This window comes from Callospermophilus lateralis, chromosome 1 (assembly GCF_048772815.1).
Source record: "Callospermophilus lateralis isolate mCalLat2 chromosome 1, mCalLat2.hap1, whole genome shotgun sequence".
In the NCBI taxonomy this organism is placed as follows: domain Eukaryota; kingdom Metazoa; phylum Chordata; class Mammalia; order Rodentia; family Sciuridae; genus Callospermophilus; species Callospermophilus lateralis.
Genome location: NC_135305.1, coordinates 2,345,648 through 2,353,384, shown reverse-complemented (window position 1 = coordinate 2,353,384; position 7,737 = coordinate 2,345,648). Strand labels below are relative to the sequence as shown.

Sequence of the window (7,737 nt, the reverse complement as noted above, 5' to 3'; positions counted from 1 at the left end):
CACCCCGCTTGCGCGCTATGGCCTGGCCACAGAAGCTGCCTGTCTGGGGCACTGTGGCCGCAGTGCATTCCCCTGGGTGGGCCTGGCTGGCAAGCTCACCCACTCCCTCCTCAGACCCAGGAATCTGAAGACATTAACCAGTGTGGTTCTTCAGAAAGAACAGCATCAGACTTCTGGAGAACACAAAGAGACGAGGCCATGTTGGGCCTGAGCATGGGGACCCAGCACCGATGTCACTCTACCAACAGCACGCCAGCACTGGGACAGACAGGGATTCCTCTAAAAATGACTTACAGGAATTCAAAAATAGACGGAATTCCTGATTGACCTTTTACCATTAGAAAAGCAAGGCAGGAGCAATAGATTTGCTCAGAAAGAAAACACAAAACCAGATGTTGTCACAGGTGAGCTGGGGACTCGGACCATTCCGCTCACTGGATTTTATACTGCGAGTCACTCTGGTCCCCCCGTGAGGCAGGCACAGCAGCCTCACCCAGGAACAGGCCAAGACCCACACAGAACATGGGCGCTTCACCCGCACAGGGAACAAGTCTTACTCCAGAAATGCAAGCTTTTAACCTTTGAAAATCCACAACCTCCATCCACTGAAGCACCAGATCTAAGGACGGCGCCTGACCGTCCCAGCTGGACAGAATACACTGGGCGGGTCTGAGCGCCACTCGGCTGGGAAGGGAGGCCGGCTGCTTTAGCTTGGGAGGAGGGCCTGGGAACCCCGCCTGGCCAGAGACGCAGGCCCAGGGCCACCCCCACGGCTTCTCTCCTGCCCTGGGTAGGACCAGCAGGGTCCAGGACAGCACAGTGCATTGGATCCTGGGGACTGCAGGGAGGACACTGCCTGCAGAAGACCCTGGGCAGCGGCGATCGCTCTCACCAGCCAGCCAGCAACTCCGGGCACTGAACACTCAGCAAGAGGCCCTCGGGGCCCACTCCACCTGCAAAGCCAGGTCCTGCCAGCACCCGTGTGGAAAGCGAGCGGGCAGTGGGTGCAGAGCGCATCCTGACATTGCTGTCCAGTGAGGCCAAGCGTTGTGCAGCCGAGACACCACAGACAGGGCCTGTGCACCCACCGAGCCTCATTGTTCAAAGACCAGTCAGCAGAAGCAGCGGCCCTGGGGGCACCCGGGTGCACATGGAGAGGCCAGAGAAGACCAAGGGATCCACAGGAGGGCAGGTCCAGGGCACGTGAGGTAGAGTGGACAGGGCTGGCCGAGCACTTGCTGAGAGTGCCCTGTGGGTCCTGGGAGAGGACGGGGCGGGGGAGGAAGAAGCAAAGCATGTGCCAACTCAGGCTGGTGAGAGGGACACTCTGGGGAGGGGAGGGAAGGAGGGGGACCTCCCCAGGGCAAGGAGAAGCCAGGCCAGTCCCTGAGGCAGTGGTCCCCTCCATCAGGTCCTGCAGGAGACTGTGAGTGAGGAAGACGGAGACGGGTGGAGCCTGTAAACAGCAAGCACTCAATAAATGCCAGTGGGCATGCTCCTTTGGCTTCTCAAGAAGGCACCTGGCCTGAGAAGCATGATCAGATAGTCCCTATTAATTCGAGAACAATTTTTGGAATGTGAATAGCCATTCTGACGTCATCGTGGCTGAGCACCCTGCTCTGCAAGTCACCCCTGGAAGTCACTATTCCGTCCCACTCCCTCCTCTTCTTGCAGGCCTCAAATTTCCAATTTATCAAACTTCTCCTCCAAATGAAGGTTTAGAACTAGAGTGAAAGGCAGCGGCAGAGACAGCAGGCTGGAGTGGGGGCGCCCAAGCCCAGGGCCGCGTCTCGGCCTGTCAGCAGCACGACATTCACCAGCAGCTACGCCTCCGGCCAGTGCTCCTGAAGCCCACTTCAGAAAGAAGCTCTATTATCAATCTTCCCAGCCCACCTGTCCCGCAGCGAGGAGATGGATCAGGTAATTGAAGTCCGCAGGTGATCCAAAACCTCATTTCAGTTCAATTTCAGTCCTTCTGCCGTCAATACTTTGTGTCTACTCTCAGGTAATGAAATTGGCTGATTTGTGGACTTGAACAAGGTCCCTGACCTCTCTGGGCCTGGGATCTTCACTCACCAGTGGAGAGGCCACAGGGCGACCCCAGTGGTCACTCCCAGAACTGCAGCTGCCAGCTGACCCACACCCTGGTCTTCAACCATTTCCAGGGGTCGACCATGTGGGGAAGGGACTCAAAAGTCAGTCCCCAGTGGATCGACATAGAAGACAGGGACCCACTGCACAGAATCTTAGAACCAGAATTTGCAAGTTTTGAGGCTATAACAAATCATGCCTAAGAGTGAGACACTCCCAGCCAAGAAAGTAGGGCATTGTGACCTTGCTCCAGGCCAGCATGGGCAGGCACAGGGAAGTCAGACGTGACTCGCAATGAGGGTCCCCCGACACAGTAGGAGGTGGCTCTGCCCTGAGGAAAGGAAGAGGTTGACAGCAGCAGAGAAAAGCCGGACCCAGGACATGCCCCCCAAATACCCAGAACGTCACCACTTTACCCATCTGAGCCAAAGACTTGGACCCCGTGCAGTGGTGATTTTTTTTTTTTTTTTGTAGTTCTACATTTTGCGTTTAATAACAAAGCTGGAGACTCTTCCCCTCAAACTCAGATGACAGACAACTACACTTGGTAGAGCAGGTCCCCAGCCTCAGCTGCTGGCTGTGCCCCAGGTGCTCAGAGGCCAGATCTCACCCCAGGGAGTCTGGTTTGCCTGGGCTGTTAACAAAATTCCCAAATGATCCACTGTGTACCCCAAACCAAGAGCCACTAAACAGCCTGAGCCGGGAAGCAAAACGGAGGAGACACACAACACCCCAGCCAACACTCAGTGGGTGCTCCTCCTGCCCCCAGAGTCATACCCAGGAGAGACGGGCTTCAGTTCTCCAGGAACACCCTCCAGCCAGCGAACAGGTCATTGGGTCATCGTCCCTCTCTGCTCTGCAGGAAACCTCCCCACTGCAGGGGAAGGTCTCCCACTGTCCCTGACTTACCAGTCCCTTCAACACACCCGAGTCTGACATCCCATCCTAGCACTTTAGTGTCCTCTAACGAGGGTGGCTTCTCCACAGGACTCACCTCTGCTGCAAACACTCCTCTGCTCACTGCCCCATGAGCAATGATTCAGCTCCCTGGATCCCACCCTTCTGCTGGATCCCACCCCCTCTGCTGGATCCCACCCCCTGCTGGATCCTACCCCCTCTGCTGGATCCCACCCTCTTCTGCTGGATCCCACTTTCCTCTGCTGGATCCCACCCCTCTGCTGATTCCCACCCCCTCTGCTAGATCCCACCTCCCTCTGCTGGATCCCACCCCCACTGCTGGATCCCACCCCCACTGCTGGATCCCACCCCCACTGCTGGATCTCACTCCCTTCTGCTGAATCTCACACCCCTCTGCTGGATCCCACCCTTCTCTGCTGGATCCCACCCCCACTGCTGGATCCCACCCCCACTGCTGGATCCCACTCCTCTCTACTGGATCCTACCCCCACTGCTGGATCCCACCCCCACTGTTGGATCCCACCCCCACTGCTGGATCCCACTTTCCTCTGCTGGATCCTACCCCCTCTGCTGGATCCCACCCTCTTCTGCTGGATCCCACTTTCCTCTGATGGATCCTACCCCCTCTGCTGGATCCCAACCCCCTCTCCTGGATCCCACCCCCACTGCTGGATCCCACCCCCTCTGCTGGATCCCACCCCCTCTGCTGGATCCCACCCCCATCCCACCTCCTCAGCTGGATCCCAGCGGGGCTCCTGGGCAGGGCCCAGCCCGAATGCCACTCCCACTCAAGTAAGCCACCCCCTTGCTGTGCCTAGTTAGCCATGGCCCTCCGCTGCCCTGCATTTCAACCCTTGCCACCTTGGGACGGAACCAGGAAGGCCAAGGTGCACAGGGGGCCATGCAAGAACTGAAACAGGACGGTGGTGTCCGACTCACCTGCACTTGTGGAAGGAGAAGCTTCTCGGAGATGCCTGAGATGGAGGCATCCGGTGGTCAGGTCTGCCCAGACTCTGGCCCCCGGCCCGGCCACATGCCTGTGCCACCTGGCCCAGAGGCAGCCCTCTTGCCCCTCTGAGATGGAGTGGCAGCAGAGCACAGGACGGCGGCAGGGCACAGGGGCACCTACGGAGCTTCTGTGATCAGAGAAGGTGAAATAAGATGTCTTTTCAAAGGCGCCAGTGGCCCCGATGCAGGTGTGCAGGTACCACTCTGAGGATGCAGGCGGGCAAACTGCTGGAATTACGCGATTTGGGCAGGAATGTAGCTCAGGAGCATCTGCCTGGCAAGGGGAAGCCCTGGGCTCGCTCCCCAGCAGCGGTGGGGGAGAGCTCAGAGGGAATATTGGATAAAGGAAGTTTGGAGAGTTTTGAAATGAGCACTTTGGCTAGGCATGCTCTTAGACGCTACAGCTTCACGCTGGAGAACGGGGTTTCAAGGAATAATTTAAGATGTATGCAAAGATTTAGCCACAAGACTATCAATCCCACCATTCATTTTAATTTAAAAAATGAAAACCCTTTTGATACTCAACAGCAGCAATTTTTGGAGAAACATGCTCCAGTTATGAGGTGAAATAAGCACTATTCAGTATTGAGGGTCATGCCTACATAACCAAGCAAGGCGTGTTTTAATTTACTTGATAAAACTTCTGAATCTTCTGATGGTTTTCCACAGACATGTTGACGATACAAAAGCAAACTCTACAAGAAATATGACAGAAAAATCGTTTTTGACAAAGGGAGATATAATAGTATGTTATTAAGCAAAAATTACAAAACAGTATTCTAAGTGTGTGTGTGAATGTACATGCTCAGGTGTGTGAGCACGGATCAGGAAAGACGGGAGCCTGGAAGTCTGTCACACGTCACGTGTAGAGCAGCTTTCTTGACAATGCAGCTGTGGGCAAGTTCTATTTTCTCGGATTAGCTTATGTGTGCTTTCTACCAAGAGAAGTGGAATGTTTTGAAATGAGCACTTTGGCTAGGCATGCTCTGAGACACTATAGACACTGTATACAGTGTGCTACTCAAGGATTAACTTTTTCAAATATTAAGAATTTTAAGGCCCCAGGGTACCGGCTGAGCCTCTGGCTGGCCCCCTGTGCCCCGAGGATGGAGGGAGTAGAAGAGGGGTGTGAGCAGGAGCAGCCCGCTCCCGCCCCAGGAGGCACCAAGGGCAGGGGCCTCAGCGGATGGCTTTCTGGCTGGCCACTTGCAGGGGGAGTAGACCCTGAGGGTCTGGGAGGGGGCTGGCCCCCACCCCTGAGTCCCCGGGGTCCCTGCTGCCTGCCCTGGCAAAGGCAGGAGGTGCCAATGTCGTGCTCCCCACCCCCTCCTCCTCACGCCCTCTGGGGGTTGGGATTCAGGGTTTGTTCTAGTGCCCAAGACTTTGACAAGAAACCCACAGGCAGATGCTTACCTACGATTCTTGATAGAACAACTAAAACTCTTTGACGACAAGCTTCAAAACCGATGAGCAGAGATGATGAACAGAGAAAGAGAATTGAGACTCTTGAGGAGACAGCAGAGCCAGGTAGGATCTGTTAACACTGCGCTGTGCTGCTGCAGGTTGTGAAGAGCACAGTAACACGGAGAAGCGCGCAGAGGGAATTATCAGTGCTCTGAATCCTGTAGACCCAGTCCCTGGGGACCTGTGATCAGCACAATGCCTTCCCAGACTGCCTGACCCCCAGGGCCAGCTCAGCTGTGTACGTCAGAGCAGTGGGACCTGGGTTAGCTTACCCGTGGGACTGGGTTAGCTTGGGACATCATCAGACTCCAACACCAAATCGCACAGGCAGGGGGCATTCACCACCTAGCAGCAGTCTGACTTCTCCAAGTCATGTCACCTTGTCTCCAAATACAGTCCCAGAGCTCTCTTACTCTCGCAGTGGAGATGAGTTCCATCAGAGTGGCTCATCCCCAAAGCGCTTGATAGATTCTTCTGGATCTGCCTCAGTCTTGACACACAGCAGTTCAGGAAGAGCCTAGAGCACCCAGATGCCACAGAATCACTGCATTCTTCCATGTCCCATGGGACAAGTGATGCTGACCTTTTTGATTGACATGTTGATAGAGATGATGACGGGGAGGCAGGGTCAGTGAGGAGCACAAGAGTGTCACCATGCACCTCTTGTCACAGCAGGCTCGGAATGAATCTTACTAAGTAGTTCTTCCAACATTTATTCTTGAAAGAAGATCTTTTAGAAATGTAGGCAGACTTTTTTGCACACCTGAACCTGCTTGTGACCATCGGTGACCAGAAAGATCCCAGGAGGGAAGGCTCAGGTGTAACGGTACCTCTCAGACTTTCATGCAGGAAGGAAAGGGTCAGTTGCAGAGAAACCACACAGCCCCATTTGCGTGAGATCTTTCAGTATCCCTGGACATTACCAAATGACACTGGAGGGAACACAGAGCTAGTTTCAGAAGGACCAGTCCCTGGGTTTTCAAAAAACAGCGTAACATTCGTGGCTGAGCAGGTTTACCATCATCCACCCGCTTCAGCCTTTTATGCTGAACATTTTAACAAGAAAATCCAATTCGGTGCTCATGTGTGGACTGAATCAGAATTCATGGGATGTCAACTGGGGTGCACAACATAGGGCAAAGTAATGTCTCTGTCTGGACTATGATGAGCACTCCATCCTCACACTCCCCAAAGGTCTATCCTCACAGTGCCCTGGTGAAACTAGGAGAATACAATATCAATTGTTCCAAAACTGGTCACAGTGAAAATCGGCTTCCACACTAAACTTTCTATGGAGGCGAGAATCACAGAAGCACTGCTGAGATTTTTTCTCCAGATGACAAGGAGTCTTTTTGCTCAATTGAAGGAGAATTGAATGGTGCGATGTGTGCAAAATACACAACAGGGGGAAATGCGGTCTTTGTAGATACCAAGCAGTGTCTGTAATCCAGGAGAAAGTGAGGAAGGGGACATCGGCTGAGGATGAGTCCCCTGCCTCGGGAAGGATGTCACTTTCAGTTTAGGAATCAGAGACATTGATGCACAACTGACGCCAAGCACAGACTTGAAGAAAGGAAGGAGAAGGGAACTCAGTGGGAGACAAGGTTCTCCATGAAGATGAAGAAGGCTGGGTTTAGGATGAGCCGCTACGGACGCCTTGGTGCTGTGAGGCATGGGGCTGGAAACACAAGTCTGCCCCGATGGCCAGGGCGGGTCGTCCCAGTGAACCACCATCTTCCCTTGAAGGAACCCGTCATCCCTTCCCATGGCAGTGTCCCGCAGACCATCCCAGGGAGGCTGGACTTTCTGACACAGATGACGATGAAAGCCGGGGAGCTTCCCTTCCTCTACAGCAGGTAAGAGTTGACTTCAGTCCTGAGGACCCTTTGGTTCTGGGAACACGACGTCTGCTCCTGCTCCAGACCCCTGCTCTGGAAAGCCCCTACAGACTCCTCATCCTCCTCCATGCAGTCTCCTGGGTTCTGAACATACAACTATAGACACGCAAAAACACACCTGATGGCAGATTTTTCATGAATATTCCATCTATTGTATTGGTTCCTCGGAGTTATTTTAGAACATTAGTGAAATGCATTGAAATTGAGTGTTAGGAAATTTCATGGTTTCACGTATGATGACTTTTATTTTGGAGATGGACGATCATTAAATTGTATTGTTTAGTTGTTATTGTTAAATTGTAAACCTGGATTACAGTTGAATGATATCCAGTGCTTCTTAAGGCTCCATAAAGTAATT

At 53.6% G+C, this 7,737-nt stretch overlaps 1 pseudogene; it reads left to right on the top strand.

The window, feature by feature from the left end:
- Positions 1 to 5,399: 5,399 nt before the first annotated feature.
- On the top strand, positions 5,400 to 7,341 carry LOC143383122 (oxysterol-binding protein-related protein 9 pseudogene; annotated as a pseudogene).
- The last annotated feature ends 396 nt before the right edge of the window (positions 7,342 to 7,737 follow it).